Raw genomic sequence first — 25,749 nt, forward strand, 5'->3', positions numbered from 1 at the left:
TAATGGTGGAGTGCAAAGAGGGTTGAGAGGAGTTGGCTTGTCATATGGCTCAGTACAAGTTTTCCCTTTGTGAGTGAGCCTCTCTGTGTTCCATTTTTAGGCAGATGACTAAATGCCTTGTGGCCACCTGTCACTGTAGCAATAAGATAAATAACCAACTGAAGAATGCAGATATAGAGAATCACACCTGATCCTTTGTAGTTGAAGATGACAGTTACTGACCAGCATTTGCTGTGAAGCCAGCAGATTCCTACCAGCTATACATCCCAGCCTGTGATTTACAGCCACAGAGCCCACATTCCACACTTGGCACAGTTTGCTCCTGCCATCTTCTTCAAAAAGACTCTAGATGCTCACTAGGCCCCCTAGGTAGATCTGCTACTGCGAGTCTGTGTCTCCAGTGGAGCTGTACCATTTGAAGTGACATTTCCATGTATCTTCAAAGTCTTTCTCTGGCAAATACTGCTTGATTTTTGTCTGTTCACCCAGCAGCTACTGGAGCATGCAAAGCAGAGGCTTTCAGAAAAAGGACGCTTGAGAGAGGCTGCCCAAGTGTCGGAGCTACAGTAGCACAGGGTCTCCAAGCCCCCGGTTGTGGGGGCACACAGTTGAAAGTCATAACCCAACAGTTGAACGTAACTCAGTGGCATGGTAGGTTGTGTGGAACTAAGTGGTTGGGTTTCATTTGAAGAGAACTAGCAATAACCCAGAGTAATGATTTCCCCAGTCATACTCTGTCCGTTACCTGGATCATTTGACTGGTAGGAAGGAGAGTTTGTGAGGGTCTGCTGAAAGGACCTCAGCGGGAGCTGGCTAGTCAGGGTTAGTTTGCTTGCGGTGACTACTGACCATAGTATCGCTTGATGACATAAGTGTTTCCTGAGCTCTATTCACCAATAGCATTTCTTACCTGTTAACTAATTGACTGATGGAACAATTCCATGTATACTAATAGGAATATTCTTTCTGTTTCCTGAAGAAACTGAGGTCTGGAGACACCACTTGTCAGTCACATAGAGTTAGCAGGAAAGCGATAGAATCCCAAGCTAGCTAGCTTGCCTTGACCTAATCACTGTGCTGATGCCGCTTACTGCTTCGTTCATTTGTAAATAATTATTAAAATTTTCTCCATTTACATTTTATAGTTGTAGGACCAGAAAAATTTTAAATTAAAAGGTACTTTTAGGGGTTGGGGATTTAGCTCAGTGGTAGAATGCTAAGTGCTAGCTAGGCCATGGGTTCGGTCCTCAGCTCTGGTGCTGCAGGCCGCAGGAATATATCATAAGAACTCAGCTGGTTATGGCAAAGTCACTACCTGGAGGAATCAGGGAATTCCTCCAGAGGAAGCCAAATCCCAAGGAGTTTTTGGTGTTACTTGGCTTGTTATATATCAGCTGTATTCTGTTATGAAAATCATGTGTGCCTTCATAGTTTTCCCAATTGACTTTTCCCTAAGAAGGGCTAACAGTGTGGACTGATCACTCTCTGGACATACACATTCCAGGTATTTGGAGAACAGCCTCGGGAAAGGCTTTCTCTGGAATCAGATATCTCCCTTGGCCACTTTCAAGGACTAGCAGTAATAACAGTCCACATGCAAGTCTCCTGGTAAATTCCACAAGGAGACACCACCTAGGTCAGGTGGACATTAAGTAATAGCTTTACACAATTCAGCTCGGACCCCTCTTTCTTACAGCCTTACTAACTTTATAGACTGCTAACTCCTTACCTAACCACTTCTAGGAATATTTAGATAACCTCCTGCACTGACAGCTATGCTCAGCCAGAACCCCAGTTCAAGCCTCCCTGTAATTATCATCATTAGCAGCATCCGGCCAGGTCCATCCCCAGATGGAGGAGAGTACTTTATCAGAGATACCTCTGTATTCTCTAAGAACAGACTTAACCATCCAGGCTACCTGTTTGAGAAGGCCTGGTGGATGTGCCAATTAAGCGTTACTTCCTCCTTTCCCAAACCTTACCTCCAGTTCCAGATCTCCCTTTAACTATTACCAGAGGCATCCAGCTGTACACAGGTTGCCTAGTGACTGAGCACACTTTCCCCCACCCTGCAGAAAAATGGCAGATAGCTTGGACAGATAGGAGCCACAGGAAAAAAGAAGACAGTTTTACTTTCTCCCATTGACCTAGCAACTTATAGATTCTTAACATTTTGTACCAATCACGTTTAAGATTATAGTTGAGCACATAAGAGCCCTCTTCTTAGATATTACCTGAATTCAGCCTTTAGTTAATTCATTTCCCCATTGGTCACTTCCCTTTGGGGTTGCAAATGATAATTAATGGTTATTGCCTCCCTATGTGATTCTTATCACCCTTCCATTTGACCCTGGAAGCCTGGCTTTATATACCAGGACTTCCAGGGCACAGGGAGTCGGAGAAGAGAAAAGAGAATGGAAGAACTAGACGGGTAAGAACTCGAGAGGAACAAACTGAGATGGGGAAGAACTAGATTGAAGGCTAGAAGAGAGTACTAGAGGAATGAGATGGAAGATGAGGATGAGCCAGATGGGGAACAACAAGATGAGGAAGGACGAGATGAGGAGAGAGAAAGAGATGGGAGAGAAGATGATATGGGAAGGAACAAGATGGATGAGAACCTAGAAGGGGCAGAACAAGATGAAGGAATTAAGATAGAACCCAGAGGGGACCGCGGACAAGTGTAGAGAGAAATCAGGCAAGAAAAGACCTAAATATGAGAGCAGAATATAAGCTTGTAACTGACACAGAATAATAAAGTATATGGACTAAGGAGTTTCGTGTACATAGATTCATTTCTCCTCATCAAAGATTAATTATCAGCTGGTTGTAGATTCTTCCCGGACCCTGGGAGGGGACTATCGAGGGGCTGGACCCCCTTAGTCCCTGGTACTCTGGAAAAAAAAAAGTACTTTTAATGAGAAAATAATAGCATACAAAAGAACACTCTAGCAGAAAGTTCAGCACCGGTGCTCCAGCTCACTTGAGAGACTCTCTAGCGTGCTGTGTTCTGGAGTCACAGAGCCAGAGGCTGGCAGGGCTCCCCACGCTTGCTGCTGCTGGTTTTTTGTTTGTTTGTTTGTTTTTTTCTTCCTCCCTCCCTCCCTCCCTCCCTCCCTCTCTCTCTCTCCTTCCTTCCTTCTTTCTTTCTTTCTTTCTTTCTTTCTTTCTTTCTTTCTTTCTTTCTTTCTTTCTTTCTTTCTTCTTTCTTTCTTTCTTTCTTTCTTTCTTTCTTTCTTTCCTTTCTTGACAGGGTGACAGGGTCTCACTTTGTAGCTCTGGCTATCCTGGGACTCACTATGTAAAACAAGTTAGCCTCAAACTTCCAGAGATCTGCCTGCCTCTACCTCCATCATGCCCAGTTTTTTTGTTTTAAACATTTATTTTATTTGTGGGTGTGTATTACACACACACACACACACACACACACACACACACACACACACACATACACACACGGAGTCAGAGGACAACTTGCAGAGTTGGTTCTCTCCTTCCCTCATGTGAGTCCCAGGGATTGAACTCTGGCGTTCAGGTTTGTCAGCGAGCACCTTTACCCCCAGCCATCTCATCAGCCTGGCTTTGTTATTTTTTTGAGTCAAAAACCTACTATATACTTAACACAATAAAAACTTGAGATATCATAATAAATACATTTGTTTATCCACACATAAAACAAAATATAGTGGTTCTCCTATTTTTTTTTTAAATTATGTATACAGCATGTTTGCCTGCAGGCCAGAAGAGGGCACCAGATCTCATTATGGATAGTTGTGAGCCACCATGTGGTTGCTGGGAATTGAACTCAGGACCTCCGGAAGAGCAGTCAGTGCTCTTAACCTCTGAGCCATCTCTCCAGCCCCGGTTCTTCTATTACAACCACATCTGTTTCAAAGTAATGACAAGTACACATGCCAAGACTTTGTTCTCGGATGCTTGGACCTGTAACAGTGGTTCCTGGTGATTTTAATTTCATGTATCTTTCAAATATGCACACTAAACTTCAATCTATTGTTTGCTCCATGATACAAAACAACAAAACACTTTAACATCAGGAATGTTGGCAATAAAAATCTCTGTAAAGAACCAGTGTTTCCCAAGAACAGAACTGATAAGACTCACTCTGGCCAGTGAAGACTTGTGGTTATATGCTCATTTATCTGGGTTGCTGGGATCAGACTCCGTTTGGAGTTAGGATGGGTCACCTTGGACCAGATGAATGACCACTGAAGGGATAGCCTTGTCCTGTTGCCCAAAGCATGCACAGGGGCATGAATGGGCAGAACACCTGCTGTGGACAGTCCCACTCTGACCACATTCTTTTTAAATTATTATTGCAGATGTACGCATGGTTTGCCTGCTTGTATGTATGTACATTGCATGTGTGTCTGGTATCCTTGGAGGCTAGATGAGGTTACTGGATCCCTTGGAACTTGAGTTCCAGACGATTGTAAGCCCTCATGTGGGTGCTGGAAATGGAACTGTGTCCTCTAGACGAGCAGCAAGTCCCTGTGGAGCCGTTTCTCCAGCCCCTTTTTTGTTCTAAAAGTGGCCTGGGTGCTGTTGCTTCTAGCTCTTTAGGGTTTCCCAGAGGTATTCTGGTTCATACACTGTTACTAAATTAGACACCCTTCTGATCTCTGGCCTTGCTCAGACTGTCCCCTTCTAAGAAGAGCCTCCACATCCCCTTCTCTTCTCTTGGTTTTTTGAGACAAGGTGTCTCTGTGTAACAGCCCTGGCTGTCTTGGAACTTGCTTTGTAGACCAGGCTGGCCTCAAACTCACAGAGATCCGCCTGGCTCTGCCTCCCGAGTGCTGGGATTAAAGGCGTGCGCCACCACTGCCTGGCATTCCTCATTCTTTTAGTACATACTTTGAATACTGACTAGGCATTCTAGAAAGGTGTGTGTGTGGAGAGGCCATGGTGCCTGCTCCCTCCATCTCCTGGGGAAGGACCTCTAGCTGTCCACACCACTTTGCTAACAGCACTCTATTGCTTTTTTAAGAAAAATTTTGTTTTTATTTTGTTTTAACTTAGAGTCTTTATATATAGAAGAGGCTGGTGCACACATGCATTTTTAAGGCAGTTTGCATATGGCATTGGCATTGGAGACAAGAGGAAATGACAGTTGCCTTGGAATCATTTACCTTCCTACTAGAAAAGGTGTGTTTGTAAGTTGAGCATACCTGTATCAGGTAGACTAGTGAGTGGGTACCCTGCAAATGCAACAGGAGCTCAGCTCAGAGCAGGACAAGTTTGTGGGCCTTGAATTTAGTGGTGGTAATAACCTGTCTGTCTTCGGAGGCTGTTTTTAATGGAAGAGGATGTTTGGGTGGAAACTTTTCCTCGAAGATGGATGAAGCAGAGCCTTTCAGTCCTGATCCTGTGGAAGAGTTGTGCAACTGTTCATGGAAAGGGGAAGGAAAGCCAGGGAATGAGAGCATTTCAATTAGTTTTAAATAGGACAGACTCCATGTTTACTGGTCAGTGTGTCTTGTTCCGGGGCCTCAAATACTGTCTTGTGAAGACTTTTAGTATTCCCTAAGAGCCAAGAAGTTCCTTCTCAGCTTCCTTCAGGCCCCTCTGCCTGCTCCTGCCTTACCTACTCTGCCCTGTTGTTGAATACGGTTTCCTTAGTCCCTGCACCATGCATTAGCTTGCCCTCTGGGTCTTTTGTTGTTGTTGTTTTAATCTTTTTCTATTTTTATGTGGAAGGGTGTTCTGCCTACATGTGTGTCTATGCCTCACAGTGCTCTTAGAAGCTAGAAATGGCTGTCAGATCCCCCGTGACTGCAGTTACAGATGGCTGTGAGCTGCCATGTGGGTGCGGGGAGTTGAACTCAGATCCTCTGGATGAGCAGTCAGTGCTCTTAACCAGTGAGCCATCTCTCCAGCCCCTGTTGTTGTTGTTTTTGTTTTTTAAACAAACTAAACAACAAAAGGTTGAACAAAGGTTGTATTGTTGTAGCATATGCTACAATCAGTGTAGATAAAATGGTTATAACCTCTTGAAAAAGAAATCTGTGGAAATTCAGAGGTTAATGTTAAAGACTAACAAAAGATTGTATAGCACGGCACGTGTGCTACATGCTTCACATTTAGTTCTCTTCAGTATTCTGTGGTTCATGGAAGGGTTTCAAGAAATCTCGAAGGTTTTACTATAAAAAGCAGCAGTGGGGGCTGGAGAGGTGGCTCAGTGTTTATAGTGTTGGCTGCTCTTCCAGAGGACCCAGGTTCAATTCCCAATATGCACATGGTAGCTTACAAGCCTGTAACTCCAGTCCCAGAGGATCCAACACCCTCTTCTGGCCTCCACAGACATGCAGAGACATAATGCGCATACATATATGCAGACAAGATACTTATACATAAATAAAATTTAAAACTTTAAATGTAACAAAAGGAATAGACTTTCTGGGGTCTGTAGGGATCATACTTGAAGATACCCCATCAACAGAGGGTTGTGTTGAACATTCTGCAGACAGAACTGTTTTGAGTCTGCAGCTGCCTGGGAAACATTCATGAGTTGAGCCTTTCCTCCAGCCAGTCACCTTCACGAAGGTGATGCTGAGGAATCCATCATGGCATGGCACCCTCGAGAGCTGGGTTGACTGTCTGTCCAGGGTCATCCTTTAGATCTTAAACAGCAGTTGTATTTGCATTTCAGTGCTTCCCATTTTCCATCCTCCAGTAACCTAGCAAACCTAAGGTGCACTCAAACTGCCTTTCATACTGCCTTTCATAACTTTTCTTTTGAGACAAGGTTTCTCTGTGTAGTCTTGGCTGTCCAGCTTTCAGAATCTTGTAATGGTGATGTTAATGGCATGAGCACTCCTCTCAGCTGACCACAGCCTCCCTTGCATGCTAAGTGTGGCTTTGCCATCCTTCTGGCTACTCACCCATTCACCCAGGAGGCCTTACTGAGCCATCGCCTTTCTGGGAAATGTCAGATAAATGTAAAACATGGCAGCCCTATAGCAAGCTGTGTTCTATAACCTAAGGATTACCTGGAGCAGTGGGCAGAGACTGCACTGAAACTTAGTGGTCAGTCAAGCTGAGAACCTCTGTCCCCGGGAACAGCCATCACTGGGAGCGTCTCCCCATATCTATTGTTACAGGGTTTTCCTCTCTATTCTTTTCTTTTTTTTAAGAGGTGGTTGAGTTGGGGCCTCTTACAGAATAGGCCAGCCTCAAACTTGAACTGCTGTTATCTGAGACTAGCTTGACTTCCAGATCCTCCTGTGTCCACCTGTCAAGTGCTGAGATTACAGGAATGTGCCACCACTCCTCTGCTTCTTAAATAGTCAAGTACAAAATGCTCCCAAATCAAGATACCTGAACTTTTCTTTTTTTTAACTTTACATTGACGTGAAAGCTGTGTACATTACATAGAGACTATACTTCACATTTGCATATTGCTCTTTTTCTGGTCTAGCGATGTGCTCTCTTAACAACTTGGACAGTGGCAATAAGCCACAGCTCCTAGTCCACCACGTGATCATGAGGTGAGGGACCTATACACAGCTGATGAGATGGCTCAGTAGATAAGGTGCTTGCTATTCAAGTCTGCCGATCTGAACAAGATGGTGGAAATCCTTAGTTAAAGGTGAGTCTGACTCCTCAAAGTTGTCCTCTGACTTCCACATTCACACCATGGCACACACATGCACACATACACACATATGGACACACAATAAAAACCAAGCAAGAACCTGTACACTAGAAAATACCATGTTCTCAGCTATGGTTAGATTCAGTAAGTTTTAGGTGACTTCTCCTCCTGATAACACTCTTTCTGAAAGTGTACAGGACAGTGAGTTCTAAAACACACCCACAGCCATAAGCCGAGGGTGGGGAGTAGGGATTTGAGGGACCCATGAAATTAAAAGTCAACAAACAACCGGGAACTTTTCATTCTTTGGTTTATTTATTTATTTATTTATTCATTCATTCATTTATTTATTTATTTATTTATTATCAAGTGCATTTGATATCACACACCAAAAGGCCTCCACTCGGATTAATAACCAGGGTTTTCTATATGAACTGTCAACATACTCTTCATCACTGGGTGGTAGGTTTTTGTTTGTTGTTTTATGTTTTTAATTATGAGTCTGTGTAGGGGTGTGTACATGTGAGTGCAAGTGCTCTTAGAGGCCAGAAAAAAGTGTTGGATCCCTTAGAGCTAGAGTTACAGGTCGTTGTGAGCCCCCTGAAGTGCATGCTAAGACCCGAACTAGGTCCTCTGCAGGAGCAGTACTTGCTCTAAGTAGTTACTTAGCCTTCTTTCTGTTTTTTTTTTTTTTGTTTTGTTTATTTGAGACAGCTGAGGTGGATGTTGGATGTTTTCCTTAGTTACCTTCCACTTTATTTATGAGACAGAGTCTCTCACTAGAACAAAGTTCACTAGTCTAGCTAGCCAGCTTACCCAAGGAATTCTGTGTCCACCTCTGGAGGCCTAGGGTTATAAGCAGGCCCCCATGCCCATTTTCACATAGGTGCTGGGGATCAGAACTCCAGGCTTGCATCTCCCAGATCTTCTCCTATCCCCTTCTCCATGCTTTCTTTTTTAAAACAGACCAATTCTGTAGCCCAGGCCGTCTGCACTGTCCAGGTATTGGTACTACAGGTGTGAACTGCCACCCCAGTTGCAGTTGAACATTCCAGGAAATATATTTGGGCAACATTGTATAAGTTCGTTGTGAACTTCATAGGTATGGAGACAAAAGCAGTCAAAATTACTTTACAAAAGAATTGATGAAGAGGCTGTGGTTTGGGCCAGCAAGATTTGTGTAACTTGCCTCTCTCCTAATGAGAGCGGTGTAGTAATGGGAGAGGGCAAGTACAGTGGGCCACTAGAAGAGACACACAAACCGAAAGCTTGATAGATGTAAGCAACCTAAGCAGGTTATAGAAGAAACAAGAGGGGATATTTAATTATAGTGGGGTAAAACTTGATTTTATAAAATACATCACGTGCGGACATTAACTATAAATCTCATATATGAAAAGCCACTTGAAACAAAAGACAGGCCACAGAAAAAGGTTTTGATAATACCTCTGTCTAGCAAGAGCTTGTATACAGCTTGTATAAAGAATGCTAATCATTTAATGAAAAAAAAGACAACCCAACTGAAAACAATTGCTTGATCTCTTGGACTATGTAATATCTATTTGTTTCTACTAATACTAAATCTCTAGTACCTACAAAGTAGTTTCATTCTTGGTTTGGCAAGTTCTTGTGTGGATGGCAGGAATAGTGGAGAGCATGTTTTATCAGCTTACAGAAGAGAAAAGAAAAATGGCTGATAAGCCAGGCATGCTTGTATTCCAGCACTTGGGAGGGCCAGCCTCCATAGGAGACCTTGTCGCAAATATATAAAAAAAAAATTTAAAAATTCAAACTCTGACAGTGAGTGAATTGTGATGATGTTTTGTTTGTGATCTAACAAATAAAGCTTGCCTGAAGATCAGAGTGTGGAGCTAAGCCACTAGTTAGCCATAGAGGCCAGGCAGTGGTGGCACACAGCTTTAATCCCAGCACTCAGGAGGCAAAGGCAGACAGATCTCTGTAAGTTCAAGGCCACCCTGGGCTATACAAGATTGATCCAGTCTAAAAGAGAAACAGAGCGAGGCAGTGGTGGTGGCCCATGCATGCCTTTGATCCTAGTACTTGGGATCTCAGCCTTTAATCCCAGCATTAGGGAGGTAGAGACAGGAAGTGATAAGGCTGGGCAGAGAGAGGAATATAAGGTGGGAGGAGACAGGAGCTGACCCCTTTTTCAGGCTGAGAAGTTGGTGAGGTGAGGTGTGGCTGTGGCTTGCTCCTTTGTCTCTCTGATCTTTCAGCGTTTACCCCGATGTCTGGCTCCGGGTTTTTATTAAGACCAGTTAGGATTCGTTCTACAGTGAGTAATCACATTTAAAAATTTTTTATGTTTATTAATTTATTTATGAGTGTTCTGCCTGCATGTATGTCTGTGTACCATGTGTGATGCCGAAAGAAGCCAGAGGAGATCATCAGACTCCCTGGACTGGAGTTACAGGCTGTTGGGAGCCACTATTTTGGGTGCTGGGAATCAAACCCAGGTCCTCTGGAAGAGCACCAAGCATTTTTACTCTAAACCGCTGAGCCATCTTCCCAATCACGTTTCTTTAGTATAATCATCATCATCATCATCATCATCATCATCATCATCATTATTACTATTTCTTTTATTTTTTGAGACTAAATTCATGGCCTCATTTCATTCATTGTTGTTACATATATGTATATGCATATCTCTTTTTATGTCGTGTGTGTATATGTGTGTGTGAATATATACATTTCTAAATACGTAAGTACAATGTGCTCAGTTAGTATGTATGTTGTATATATGTTTTTAGGGTTGACTATTTGGAATTGAATAACCAGTTGGTGTGGTCTTCCCCAGGGAAGACTATGTTTCTTGCTCTTATTCCTTAGTTGCCTGTAGTTTTTTGTGTAGAGTTGAGGACGCCTGCCCCCGACACACACACACACACACACACACACACACACACACACACACACACACACACATACACGAATATCTATTGTTGTCCTCGTTCAGCTCATATTTAGGCAGTCATGTTGGTGAGACTTTGAGTGTAGCTTCTGACATTCCCAGAAGACACAATCTCACAACAAACTCCCTGTCCCTCTGGCTGTTACAGCCTTTCTGCCTTCAGTTACATTTTCTCAAAAGCCAGGTGGTTTTATTTTTGGTTTTTTTTTTTTTTTTTTTTTTTTTTTGGTTTTTCGAGACAGGGTTTCTCTGTGTAGCTTTGCGCCTTTCCTGGGACTCACTTGGTAGCCCAGGCTGGCCTCGAACTCACAGAGATCCGCCTGGCTCTGCCTCCCGAGTGCTGGGATTAAAGGCGTGCGCCACCACCGCCCGGCTATTTTTGTTTTGTTTTGTTTTGTTTCAGACAAGATCTCCCTGCATAGCCCTGACTGTCCTGGAGCTCACTATGCAGACCAGGCTGGCCTCAAACTCACAGAGATCTACCTGCCTCTGCCTCCTGAGTGCTGGAACCAAGGATGCCCAGTCCTTAAAAGCCGGTTTTGAAGTCTGCCACACACCTTAACCATGTACCAGCATTACAACTGCATTACAACTTTGAAGAAGGGTCTTTCTTTTTTCTTTTTCTTTTCTTTGTTTTGTTTTTTTGACAGGGTTTCTCTGTGTAGCTTTGGAGCCTGTCCTGGATCTCACTCTGTAGACTAGGCTGGCCTCGAACTCACAGAGATCCTCCTGGCTCTGCCTCCCGAGTGCTGGGATTAAAGGCGTGCACCACGGCTGCCCAGCTGTTTTTTCTAAGCCTATTTATGTTTAAGAGGTGGTTACTGAGCCAGCAAGATGATTCAGCAGGTTAAAGCACCTGCCACCAATCCTAATGACCTGAGTTCAGTCTCTGAAACCCACGTGGTAGAAGGGGAGACCCAGCTCCTACAAGGTACCTCTGACCTCCACACATGCCCTTTGGCACATGCTTGTCCCCCCGCAAACATAAATAGAAAAGAAATAGATCAAATAAAAAGGGATATAGTCAGTACTTCAGCAGCTTGTCATGGGAAATAAATGATATTTATCTTCCATTTTAGAACAGTTCCAGGGTATAGTTTTTGATAATTGAGAGTAGGTTTAATCATTTATAATATCAGTTAATTATATGAATGTGAAAAACCATCTTTCCCTGACTAAATTTGTGTTCTGCATGGATGGAGAGCCACCTAGTCTGAAAATGCAGTTGGCTACAAGCATCTTACTGACAGCCCTCCCAGGTGGCATTACCCCAATGCAGTTATAACTAGGGTCTGGACCTTAACGCTGGAAGTTCAGAACCTCAATTTTGTGAAAACATGATATGATGACTGGTTTTCTTGGGAAGAGGCATATGTGGTCAGAGTCACCAGAGTGAAGATTCATTTACAGTGAGGAATAGGACTGTTAAGCACACTGATCCTTGAGTGTGGTGGTTATTGCATTCTGTCCCTGAAGGCCAGCTCCACGGAAAATCAATTTTGGTTTTCTGCACAAGGAGTAAGTGCAGAGAGAGCCTTGTTGGATGGTTTTAGTGACTGACTCCATTCGACCCTTTTGTGCTGGCCGCAGGCTGCTCTGCTGTGTTTATGAGTTGGGAGACCGACTCCCCTCAGCCTTGTGGGAAGAACACTGACCAGTTAGTGCAAAGACTCTGTGCACACACTGGTGAACCCCAGTCTGTAGTCAGGCATAGGCTCATAGTCCTTTACAGTCGCATCCTCTCTGGCTGTCTAAAGGTGTACCTTTGGATCACTTTGATCAACTTGGGGGTTCTCAGAACTCTGAAGTCACTTGGGTGTCTGACATCTTGTTAATACTAGACCTTAGTGTTTTGGTATTTTTTTTAAAAAGATGAATTATTGTGTGTCTACTACATAACTTTCTTCATTCTCAGGTGTTAACCTAAAACTTACTGTGGAAGCATTTTATGTCATTGCTATGTATAAACTTAAAGTGGTCATTCTGTGTGTGTGTGTGTGTGTGTGTGTGTGTGTGTGTGTCTGTGTGTCTGTGTGTCTGTGTATGTGTGTGTATACACTAGGGTTTAGAACCTTGGACCTTGCACCTGCTAGGTAAATACTCTACCAGAACTACATCCCCAGTCTCTCTCCCTCCGCTTCTCTCTCCCTCTCTCCCCAGGAACTTGATATCTAGACCAGGCTGGCCTCAAGCTCATAGAGATCAACCTGCCTCAGCCTCCCAAGTTCTTGGATTAAAGGTGTGGACCAACATGCCTGGCTTCTTAAATCTTGACTATGTTCAGTGATTTTATGATGGTTAATCTCAGTTGTCACCTTAATGAGAACTCTAAAATTACCTGGGACAGAATGCTCTGGGCATGCCTGTGAGGGATTGTCTTGATTAGGTTCACTGGGTGCCACAATTCCCTGGGCAAGAGGGAGGGAAAGAGGAGGGAGTATGGTAAATATAAGCATCACTCACTCTGTCTTCCTGACTTGGGACACAGTATGTATAACCAGCTGCTTCAGCCTTCTGCCACTTGGCTTCCCTGCCCTATGATCTGTACCCTGGAACTGTGAGCCAGAACAGGAAAAGTCTCTGTACAAACACATCACTTAATTGGTCTCCCTCCACCTTTCCATTCAAGCCCAGGTCCTGTCTGGGTCCCTCCTCTGGGTTAGTTTCTCCTGGAGTCCTATAGGAACCAAGAAACTGGTCCTGACTATTATAAAAAAATAATAGCTACTATTTTACTCTGCCAATATTAGGCAGGATGTTTCTAATCTGTAGTTCCTTCAAAGCAATTTAGTTCTTATTTGCTGTAGTAAGTTCTTCAAATGATACACCAAGTGAAGATAGATATGTTTGTACAGTTTGTTGGTGTTATTTATGTTATTATTATTATAAATAAACTATTATTTATCTTGGCTGTGGGCTGTTACCAACCATTAACTTAACTTTGTCTAGAATGTGAAGGGCCTAGGTGTGATTATAGTACCACAGACAAATAAGAAAAGTAAGAATAAGGGCTTTTCTTACTCTTATTAGCTCAGTGGGTGAAAGTATTTACTGTGCGAGCCCGATGACCTGAGTTCAGTTCCTGGAACCCCCAGTGGAGGAGAAAACCAACTCCAGAAAGTTTCCCTGGTTCTAGACATACTGTGCATGCACAAAATAATAATAGTAACTAAAGTAAGTAAAATAAAAATAAATTAATAGGGACAAAAGGTTCAGACAACATGTTTCATACACAAGAAGTTTGACTTTAGGATACTCTTCATAACTGTTACATTCTGTGTTTAACTAGGCAGTGTTGCACATCTGTAGGCTAGATACTCAGGTGGCTGACAGAAGAGATAACTGGAGCCTGGGATTCGGGGGCTGGACGAGGCAACTCTGTCTTAACAGATAGTCAGATACAGGTTCAAACTAATGAATTACCTTGTCTTTGTACTTGGTCTTTGTTATAAACCTGCATCACTGACGGTATATTTGGGCAGTATCTACAGGCAGCACAGGAGGGATGTGGGAAATGAAATGAAGACTCATGGTTTGCATTCTCATGTCTCACTTCTCATGGCCCATGTCTTCAGTCGTGTCCACATTGCTTAGTTCTCCTTCTGTTGGGGGAGCTCAGGCCGTGACTCACACTCCTCCCTCGTCCTTCTGTCTGCTTGTGTTTGCTCATGCAGTACCCTGTCACCCAGTTCTTCTTTCTGATCCCTGCTGTGGGAAGTGAACCCACACTTAGTTATTAGCAGCTGATTGGCTTGTTTGTTTCCCCAAACAGATTATATGTTTGCCTTGGTACAGACTTGGATGCCTTAACTTAATGGTAGGACTGGCTGGCAGGGCAGGATGGCTGGTTTTTATTTTTGAAACAGGAGCAGAGGTGCTGAGGCTTGTGGAACTTGAACCACAAGAACATTGCCTGGGTGTGTATGGCCTTTGTGTGAGAGCCGGGCCACAAGAACATTGCCTGGGTGTGTATGGCCTTTGTGTGAGAGCCGGGCCACAAGAACATTGCCTGGGTGTGTATGGCCTTTGTGTGAGAGCTGGGCCACAAGAACATTGCCTGGGTGTGTGTGTATGGCCTTTGTGTGAGAGCTGGGCCAGTCCTCACCTCTTGGGCCTGCTCACTGGACTTGTGCACTATTCTTACACAAGGATAAGAGTTCATGCACAGTTCATGTCTTTGACACCCTTCTGTGCCTTACTGAAAGAAGACCCTTTTATATTCCTGCCACACAGCACATTCTGCAAGGATTCAGTGTGTACCCCCGCTGAAAGCTGAGCTGAGGCCAACTCAGCCTCTTTAATTCAACTGCACTGAGCTTGCTTTTGACGTCTTAATTGGACTTTTACTATCCTTGCTCTGTGTTGCTATTAAATAACTTTGAAAGACTTTAGAAAAGTGGAAAATATTGAATAAAATCTTTCAATTTATTTTGAAAAGATAGTACATTTTCGTGTTTCTAATTTTAACATGTTCTCTAATTGTTTAACATCTCACTATGAGTACCTTGTTGGATGAAGCTCTTTGGAGGAAGTCAGGACCAGTTTCTTGGTTCCTCTAGGACTCCAGGCTCTGTAGAGGCACCCCGATAAAGCCTGCCTTAGAGACAGGGCCAGTTGGCCAAGTCTGTCAGGGTCTTGGTTACATCAGCGACTTAGGATGTATAGGGAGTCTGTGGACAGTTCTTCACTGTGCCTCCCTCCCCTCAGCGGCTTCTCCTTCTTAAGCGCCTTCCCCCCACCCTCCTTCAGAGAGGTTAGTGGGTATTAGAGAAAAGATATACTGACCACTAAACTGGAAGATTATTGGAGCTGTCTCATTAGGAGAAAGACAGTCTCCTCAAAAATTCACTTCTGTGAACAACTTTTAGGACCCGTCCCTGGGAAGAAGAGAACTTACCTTGCTTGATATGAAACGTCAAGCAGTGATGGAGTCTCAGATGCTGTGCCACTCTGCAGTGAGCTGAAGAGGGCTGCACTTTGCTACTCCAAGCACATTGAGTTGGAATGAGGAGAAGGCTCTTTCTGAAGTGACTAGTTTTTAAATAGAATTTCTTAGGACCTCACAGTCCGTGTCATTAGACTGCCTGTCTTGACACTGTGTTTCCTAATGAAAGGGTGGTAAACATACGGCTCTATGCTTAACATTGGCCACCTGCCTAATACCTGAATGTTCACTTTGGTTCGTGTGTGTGTGTGTGTGTGTGTGTGTGTGTGTGTGTGTGTGTGTGCGCGCGCGTGTGTATGTGTATGTATGTCCTGAGCCAGAGGCATTGGATCCCCTGGAGCTGGAGTTATAGGCAGCTGTAAGCCATCTGACCTGGATTCTGGGAATTGAACTCAGGTCCTCTGCAAGAGCAGCTAGTGCTCTTAGCCATTGAGCCAGGTCTCCAGCCCCTCATGCCTGAATGGTTTTTAAAGATTTATTTATTATGTATACAGTGTTCTGTCTGCATGTGTCCCTGCAGGCCAGAAGAGGGCGCCAGATCTCATTACAGATGGTTGGGAGCCACCATGTGGGTGCTGGGAGTTGAACTTGGGACCTCTGAAACAACAGTCAGTGCTCCTAACTGCTGAGCCATCTCTCCAGCCCCCTCATGCCTGGATTATTTTTTTAGAGATTTATTTATTTGCCGTACATTGGGGTTTTGCCTGCATATATCTCTGTATGAGAGTCTCAGATCCCCTGGCACTACAGTTACAGACGGTTGTGAACTGTCATGTAGGTGCTGGGCATTGAACCCAGGTCCTTAGAAAGAGCAGCCAGTGCTCTTAACCACTAAGCCATCTCTCCAGCCCCCTCATGCCTAAATTTTAAGACAACAAATACCAAGTCTCTCAGTGACATCTCCTTTTGAAAATAAATAACAATGTTTTCTCCCTCAAAGGGAGTCTCCTTTCTGTCCCTACCCACATTTCCAACAAGACAGGTGGTGTGACTCATTTCTTCTTTATTCTCTGGCTTTCATTAGGTTGGAGGGCACTGTGACATATAATACAATATTTTCCCTTTGCTTTTTTTCCACATACTGTATTTTTAATTACACACATAGCCACCCCCTTCTCTGCATTTTAAAAAAGATTCCATGTGTGGCTGATTTATAATAGCTTATTGTTGCTTTTATTTAGCTTTTTAGACAGTCTCATGTAGCAGGCTTGCCTAAACTCCCTTTGTAGCCAAGGATGGCCTTGACTGTCATTTTTACTCTTGAAATCAAGTGCTAAAAGTTTGTGGCTCCCTCATGAAAAATGCAGTGGTCTCTGTCCTAACAGACACACTCAGGCGTGCTGAGGGTAGGCAGGGTGTACAGGGCTGAAAGCACAGCCCCTGAAATGACCAACACTGGCATCTATTCCAGAGGATCCCTTTGGAAATTCTAGTCAGATCTATTTTTTATTCACAGAAATTGTCCCTTTTTCTCTGCCAGTGGTTCTTAACATGCAAATGTGGCTTCTGTGCAAACAGCCGTGTGTAGAAAGCCGTCTTCAGCCATGTGGAGTAAGCAGGGAGACCCCCAGTTTCGCTGCTTGGGCGGCAGCAGGAGAAACAGAGGCTGGCATCTTAAGTTTTGAGCTTGAATTGGTTTTCTTTGGAGAAAATATATTTGGGCCAAGAGTAGTGCCCCATGCCTGTAATCCCACTACTTGTGGGGCTAAGGTAGGAGGATCACTGCAGTTCAAGGCTAGCCTGGGTTTCATCAAGAGACCCTGTCTCAAAACAAGTGCTTTTTGACAGCTAGCTGCCTGTGTGGTAGTGCTGACACTCTAGCCTCATGTTATAGACACCTAGTAGGTTTAATAGGCTTTCTAAGAATATTTTTAGACTTGTTGTTATTTTATGTGTATAGGTGTTTTGTTTGCATGTATGTCTTTGCACCACTTGTGTGCAGGGTCTTTGGAGGCCAGAAGAAGGCATCAGGTCACCAGAAGCTGGAGTTATAGACAGTTGTGGACTATCATATAGATGATAGGAATCAAATTATCATGCTCTAGAACAGGAACAGCTAGTGCTCATAACCACTGAATCGTCTTTCTAGCCCCTCCATCTTATTTTTTGAGACAGTATCTCTCACTGAACCTGGGGCTCACTGGTTCACTACAGCAGCTGACTAGTGACAGCTAGACTTACGAGCTTGCATCACCATGCTTAGCTTTTACATGGATTCTGAGGATCTGAACTCAGGTCCTCTTTGGGCCACCAATCAGCTCCCAAATAAAGACAGGGGGACTTGTTAATTATGAATGCTCGGCCTTAGCTTAGGCTTATCCCACTAGTTTTTTTTTTTAATGTAATTTAACCTGTTTGTATTCATTCTATTCATCTATACATTTTGCCTCGGGGCTCTTTACCTTTCTTCCATTCTGCATGTCCTACTTTCCTGCTTCCTCTGTGTCTGGCTGGCCCCTGGTGTCTCCCTGGCATCTCTCTCTTCTCGATCCCATAAGTTCCACCTATACCTCCTCCCTCTCTATTGGCTGTCCAGCTGTTTTACCTCCTCCCTCTCTATTGGCTGTCCAGCTGTTTTACCTCCTCCCTCTCTATTGGCTGTCCAGCTGTTTTACCTTCTCCCTCTCTATTGGCTGTCCAGCTGTTTTACCTCCTCCCTCTCTATTGGCTGTCCAGCTGTTTTTTTTTTTTTTTAATGTGCATTGGTGTTTTGACTGCATTTATGTTGGGGGTGTCAGATCTTAGAGTTATAGACAGTTGTGAGTTGCCATGTGGGTGCTGGGAATTGAACCCAGGTCCTTTGGAAGAGCAAACAGTGCTCTTAACCACTGAGCCATCTCTCCAGTCCCAGGCTGTTCAGCTTTTTATTAGACCAATCAGGGGCCTTAGGCAGGCAAAGCAACACATCTTTGCTTACTTAAACCAGTATTCCACAGCAGTCCTCAAGCTTGCACCACAAGCACGTGTCTGTAATACCAGACTCCTGAGGTGAGAGAGGAGGCAGGGACAGGGGAATCCCTAGAAGCTAGCAGGCCGACCAGCCTGGCCTACCTAATGATGGACAGCAAAGAGATTCTGTCTCAAACAAGGGTGAAGGTGAAGGCTGACACCCACAGCTATCCCTTGACCTCCACACATGTTCTGTGGTACACATGTATTGGACTCACACATGAACATGCACACATATACATAGATGCATATCATACACATACTGCTCCCCGGGGCAGGAGGGGTGTAGATTTGGGTCAGTGGGATGCCTTAACAGGTAACTTGCTATGCAAACTTGACCACATGGGTCCTGTTGAACAAGCATTCAAAGTATGAGCCTATGGGGGCCATTCTTATTCAGACCATTACATTCCACTCCTCAGCCCCCATAGGCTTATGGCTGTTTCATAATGCAAAATGTATTTAGTCCACCTTCAAAAGTCCCCATTGTCATTCAGTGCACACCTTTAATTCCAACATTGGGGGTGGGGGTGCTGCAGAGGTGGATCTCTGCAAGTTCAAGGCCAGCCTGGGTCTACAGAGCAAGTTCCAGAATAGCCAGGGCTACACAGAGAAACCCTGTCCTGAAACACCCCCCCTCAAAAAAAGAAAGAAAGAAAAAAGAAAGTGGGGTGGGGGATTTTTTTTTTTGAAGTCTCTTCTGAGACTCAGGGCAATCTCTTAATTTTAATTCCCTGTAAAATAAAAAAGCAGCCGGGCAGTGGTGGCACATGCCTTTAATCCCAGCACTCGGGAGGCAGAGGCAGGCGGATCTCTGTGGGTTCGAGGCCAGCCTGGTCTACAGAGTGAGTTCCAGGATAGGCTCCAAAACTACACAGTGAAACCTTGTATTGAAAAAAAAAACAAAAAAAAAAACCCAAAATACATTCTTCCAACATATACACAGAGTATACATCACCATTCCAAAAGGGAGGACTAGGGGCACAGCGAGGAAATACTTGATCAAAGCAGGGCAAAGTCCAAATCCTGCGTCTGATGCCAGAGGGCTCCAGTGCCTTGCCCTTCCCGCTTTGCTGACTGCATCCGGTTCTCCTCTTGGGCTGACCCACTGCCTGTGTGCAGCACTCTCTGTCAGACGTCCCACCCAGGCCTGTCACAACAGCAGCTCGCTCCCTGGGGCCATGGTACCTGTGTCTTTCTACTGCTGCTCCAAAGCACAATGACCAAGAGAACTTACAAGAGAAAGAGTTTATGGAGGCTTGCTTACAGCTTCAGAGAGTTAGTCCATGGCCATCATGGGGCAAGGGCATGGTGCTGGAGCTGTCGCTGACAACTCAGAGATCCACCTGCCTCTGCCTCCCGCGTGCTGGGATTAAAGGTGTGCTCAGCCAAGCTGTGTGTGTGTAATCTCCTAGTGAGTGCAGGATTTCTCTGAACTTCATCTCTTGCCTTCAGCCTGTTATTCTGGAAAATTAGTTAAATTTTAGGCACAGATCTCATTAGCAGTAATGTAGGGTTATCAGGTCAGAAATCGGGTTGATCCTTTGATGATCTGGTGGTTCAGCGTTGCCCCATGGGGGCAACAGAACACAGTGTGATCATCACTGCTGCCCTACAACAAAAGCACAAGCCCTGCTTCCTCCGACAAGTGTCACTCACAGTGGTGACCCACAGTGTAGGGGTAAGTGTGAAATTTCAACACCAAGTTGCTGTAGTGAAATAGAAACGTTTTCTCATTCAAATTTTAGTGTGACACTATGATGTTAGTAAAAATTATTGAGCTATATACTGTTGTTGTTGAGTTGAGGCTGGCCTCAAACTCACTGTGTATCAGAGTCTGGCCTTGAACTCCTCATCTCCTGCTCCCACCTCCCAACTTCTGGAGTTAGAGGTGTGTGTCACCATGTCTGGAGAGTTGCAAAGTGGATATGAGCTTGTGGTATGAAATTATTTCTCAGTAAGCAGCTTTAAAAATTATCTATGGAAATTAAACATAATCCTGTATTGAAATGATACTTAAAGAAATAGATGAAACTGGAGAAGTGTGCTCAGGACAAAATTTCAAGGAAAGCCTGCATGTCAAGTAGTAAGACAGAGACATATGACAGCAGAGGTGTGGTTACAGAAAAGCAAAGGAGAGCAGTTTCCCGAGGAAGTGCACAGCCACTGTAAATGCAGAATAGGAAAGCTGATGGCTATAAGGCAGGTGCTGGTGACCCTGAGAAACAGGGGCACTAAGGGAGGTGCTTGAAGGGAAATAATACTGTACATTATTCTCTTTCTCTTTGGCGGAGGGAGGTTTTCATAGTGTTGCCTAGGCTCAGCCCAGGCTGGCCTCAAATTCAAGACCGCTCTTGCTGCAGTCTTCCTAGTGCTGGGTTACAGAGGTGCGCATGCTCTTGCCAGAGATAAAGCAGGCAGGCGATGGGGAAAGCATAAACGTGGTGTCTCACACGGTCAAGAGACAAGCAACTTGCATCTCCCTTTTTGCCTCTGTCTTTGACTTATGCGATAGAGCCACTCGAGACTATTTTACAGCGGAGGAAAGGAGGCAAACGGCCGAGCAGAAGGGAGTGTGGAGAGCAGGGACCCAATTCTGGGACTTCTATGACTAAGGAAGTTGGTATTTGGTGCAAAGCATTTGTACTCACAGCTGTCAGTTGACATATCTGTCTTTGTCATTTCCCCCCATCATGGTAGGAATGGCTTCTTTCCATAAGCAAACCAGTGTTGTAAGCTGGGCCTAGTTCCAGGGTGAGGCTCTCTTCCTTTTTCATCAACGAAAGCAGATCCTAATGTCATCGAAACCTCAGCAGGCTCACCTGACTATAAACCTGCTGTGACCGGCCTGTGACTTAGCATTAGTGCTTGGTCACTGACAGCAGACAAGAGCACACCTTGGGAGGGAGGGCCTTAGCACACTGAGCACACCAGAAGCTGTCATCTGTGGCCAAGGCCCATCGCCCATTCCCTGCCTGCCTTTCTTCCTTCCATCCTTCCAGACAGGGTCTTTCTTTGCTCTGGTCAACAAAGGTTGGCCTAGAACTTTCTGTGTAGCCCAGGCTGACCTTCATTTTACTGTGATCCTCCTGCCTTAGCCTCCCAAGTGCTGGCATTAGAGGTGTGAGCCACCATGTCCAGGTAAAAACCTTTTACTTTTGGGGGTCTGGGGGGGAGATAGTTTTGTTGTCATTGTTGTGGTTTTTTGAAGGTCACTCTATGCAGCCTTGGCTGTCCTGGAACTTGCTACAGACAGGCTAGCCTCAAAAGACTAGAAAACTGTCTAAGTGCTGGGATTAAAGGTATATACCACCACACCCATCTTAAACGCATGTTGACAACAAATTATATTTTTTCCTATGCCTTAAGAATAAAATAGTAGTAACAAGCGAACACCCTATGTGGCAGAATATGGTGCAGGGACAGCACAAGTTCCAGGTGCAGAAACCTAAATGCAAGGTGGGGGAGGGGCACTGCAGCGCGGCAGAACCAAGAAAAGGTAAGTGGATCATCGCCCCAAGAAGGCACGCTGTGCAGCAGCAAATGCAACAGAAGAGCCTAGCCGTGGGAACCCAGGAGAAAACTGAGCACGATGCGCTGACACAGGCCAGCTCCAGGCTACCTAAGAAGCTGGCACTGTTGAAGAAGACAGGCCACACTCCTGAAGACACCAGGATTTTGCAGGTGACCCCACAAACTGGCTGGTCTTAGGGAAGAGAACCCTGCTCCAGTCTTGTGGCACCTGGAACAGCAATAAGCAAGTGTGCTTAGGCCAGCTGAAGAGGCTGGCCCAGGTGCTGAAGAGGCAAGCAGCTTCCTCTGGCCTTCGGACAGACTTCACTGGTATGACACGTGGTGATAGACCTGGCTCTGTTGATCCTCCAAAAACCCACCCTCATTTAACACTTACATTTAAAAGCGTCTTTACCATGTCGCCTCTACAGTCTGTGTAGATTTTGTGTGAGACTCAATTCATTTAGTGAATGGGAGGGTTAAAATACCCATCGAGATTGCATGTGGCAGTGAGCAGAATCACAGATGTTGATAATACCATGTAATTAATATTCTTTTATGTAACTGAAGGCTGTAAGCATGTTACCATAGTGTCTACTCTCTCTGAGCTGGGATATATGCCATTTGGTCTCACCAAGGAGGAATTCCTTGGTCCTTAGGTAAGAACTGAAAAAGAAAATTAAGAGAGAGAGATATCTTCCTGTAGAGATTTCCTTAATTTGTTTCCTATTCATTGAAAATTTCTGATTAGCCGGGCGGTGGTGGCTCACGCCTTTAGTCCCAGCACTCGGGAGGCAGAGGCAGGCGGATCTCTGTGAGTTCGAGGCCAGCCTGGTCTACAGAGCGAGATCCAGGAAAGGCGCAAAGCTACACAGAGAAACCCTGTCTCGAAAAACCAAAAAAACAAAAACAAACAAACAAAAAAAAAAAAAAGAAAGAAAATTTCTGATGATGTAGTTACACATTGCAAACACATTTTTGGTGTGAGAATAATAGGAATAATCCAATTAAAAGACATTTTCATTCTCTAGGGTTTTTGTCTTGTTTTTTAAACAATGATAATTTATAATGTTCATCATCTCTTGGAGAGATGGCTTAGTGGTTAAGAGTGCTTCCTGATTTTCCAGAGGTTCCAAGTTAAGTCCCCAGCACCTGCATCTGGCACCTCTCAACAGATTGGATTCTAGCTCCAGGGCATCCAGCTTCCCTTTCTAGCCTCCATAGTCATTTACACATACATATAATTAAAAATAAAATAAATCTTTAACCATTTTTAAATCATGTAATAAGTCTAGAAGTTTCTCATCAGAACAAAAGGCAATGGTTGAGGTTTTGCTAACATTCTATTTGACACCTAGGGATAGTTAATTATGGAATCATTTAAAGCATTGATTCTACTTTTATACTCAGCTGCTTTAGCTTTTGGCTTCCTCTCCCTCCATGGTGACTGAGAATACTGAATCTAAAGCATCAAGACTGCTAAGCAGAGCACTCAACTAAACCTACAGGCTTTACTTCAGTTTTTTAAATAAAATGAGGTGGTGGGATTGTGTCTTATGCCTATAACCCCATGTGCTGGCTAGTTTTATATCAACTTGACACAGCTAGAATCATCAGAGAGGAAGAAGCCTCAGTAGAGAAAATGCCTCCATAAGATCAGGCTGCAGGCAAGCCTGTAGGGCATTTTCTTAATTAGTAACTGATGTAGGAGGACCCAACAGGCCAACCCATTGTTAGTGATGCCATCCCTGGGCAGGTGGTCCTGGATTCTATAAGAAAGCAGGCTGAGCAAGCCATGAGGAGCAAGCTAGTAAGCAGCACCCTTTCATGGCCTCTGCATCAGCTCCTGCCTCCAGGTTCCTGTCCTGTTTGAGTTCCTGCCCTGACTTCCCACAGTGATGGACTGTTACCCAGAAGTGTAAGTGAAATAAACCCTTTCCAAGTTGCTTTTGGTCATAGTGTTTCATCACAGCAATATTAGCCCTAACTAGGACATCCCAGCATTTGACAGGCAGAAAGATTGCTGAGTTCAAGGACAGCCTGAACTAGGAGTGAGACCCTGCCTTAAAAAAAAAAAAAAAAAAAAAAAGTAAATAAGCAATCTGTGGTGATTAAAAGTCAAATGCTAATACTTGCTGGCTTTCCTTTCACATATACACATGAATGCAGGGTGTGCAGGGCATTTATAAATAAAATGGCTGATCTCCTCAACAATACAGAGCTGCTGAGACACTGTTACACGCAGGTTCATCTGTTTGGATTATCGAGTACCTGTCACTGGGTGATGTGTGTGTCTAGTGAAAATTTAGAATTATTGTGGCCTTTGGGATTATGAAGAGGAAGATGTACGTGTCAGACAAATACCAAGTAGAATTGCCCTTCCTGTTAGTGGGTTAGCCTGTTCTGAGCTAAGGTGGTCAGAGCCCGTGTGGGGGAATCACACGACTGAGGCTCTGCTCCTTTTGCCCTGCCTCACACTGCACGAGGGAGTGCTTTCATTTCACCTAGGGACGTCCTTCCTGAGATCAGATGTGCTGTCCTTTAGAGAAGCTAGTCTGCCTAGCTGAGGCAATCGGTGTGCACTGTCGTGTGGCAGGCTGTGAGTCGCCACTACAGATGTGTGATGGGGAAAAAGTGAACAGGAAAAGATGTGTTCGACCAGCAGTTTACAGAGCGAACGTGAGATCAGGAGGAAAGGTTTTCCAAGTGCCCTTTTCCTCCAACGGTCTCCACAGAGACAGTGTGGGTTGTTTGGGTGGGGCCTGCTGCTGCTGTTTCTCCATTTAATTTTAGCCCAGGAGCTGGTTTTAGAAGACATCAGTCTTCTGGTGCTGTGTTTCATGGCATCAGCTAACTTCCTGAAGACACACCAGGGCAAAATGGGCATTTGCTGGGCATTGGGATCTTGTGAGAGGAGGCCATTCCCATATGAATCCGAAAGCCTCGACTCAGCCTGTCCTGGTGTGGTTAAGCCTGTGTTATCACAGACTGTAGTCACTAGCCCGATGTGACTGTTTTGTTGTTGTTTGGTTTTTTTAAGATAGGGTCTCACTATGTAGCCTTGGCTGGCCTGATTAAAGTCACGAGACACCATGCTCAGCTTCTCGTGACTGTCTAAAATCAATGGAGTTAAAAGGTCAGTCCTGCTGGACAGGCAGTGGTGGTGCACTCTTTTAATCCCAGCACGTGAGGCAGAGGCAGGCAGATCTCTATGAGTTCAAGACCAGCCTGGTCTACAGACCTAGTTCCAGGACAGCCAGGGGCACACAGAAAAATCCTGTTGTCTTGGGGAAAAGAAAAAAAAAATTGCAGTCCTTCAATCCCATTAGGCACATTTCAAGTGCTTGGTAGTCACATGTGACGAGTTACTGCAGTATTGGAAAGCAAGAGAGAATATTTTATCATTTCAGGCAGAGTTGGTCTGAGTGGAAGAATTTAGAAAATAGCCAGGGATGGTGGAGCACGGCTTTAACCCCAGCACCTGGGAGGCAGAGGCACACCATCTCTATGAGTTGGAGGCCAGCCCGCTCTACATCGCAAGTGCCAGGCCAGCCAAGGCTGCCTGGGGAGACCCTGCCTTTGGGGAGGTGGGAAGAGCTTTGGAGAAGGGATTCTTCACTGGTTCCTGAGTTCTTCATCCCTAATTTGTTGAGTTAAGGCAGTGTTTATAGGGTTTTATGTGTGAGAGACTCATCCCTGGAGTTGTTTCAAATGGATATGTAGGCCCTCTGCAGGTCCTGACTCATCAGGTAGGAAGTAGGAAGTGATGGCTAGGAGCCTAAGGAAATCTGATGG

The 25,749-nt window shown here is 44.6% G+C and overlaps 1 protein-coding gene across 12 annotated transcripts in view; it reads left to right on the top strand.

The window, feature by feature from the left end:
- The window catches only part of Usp49 (ubiquitin specific peptidase 49), an 80,474-nt gene that overhangs the window by 36,286 nt on the left and 18,439 nt on the right, over nt 1-25,749 (top strand). The window contains exon 1 of one of the 12 annotated variants that reach the window (XM_052745545.1): nt 7,055-7,606. The exons of the other annotated variants lie outside the window; for them this stretch is intronic. The gene's annotated coding sequence lies outside the window, so the exon portion shown is untranslated. Of the gene's footprint in view, nt 1-7,054; nt 7,607-25,749 lie in introns of those variants that run through there. 12 annotated transcript variants of the gene reach the window in all.

Source organism: Peromyscus californicus, unplaced genomic scaffold (genome assembly GCF_007827085.1).
Source record: "Peromyscus californicus insignis strain IS unplaced genomic scaffold, ASM782708v3 Scaffold_19__1_contigs__length_69161282, whole genome shotgun sequence".
NCBI lineage: Eukaryota > Metazoa > Chordata > Mammalia > Rodentia > Cricetidae > Peromyscus > Peromyscus californicus.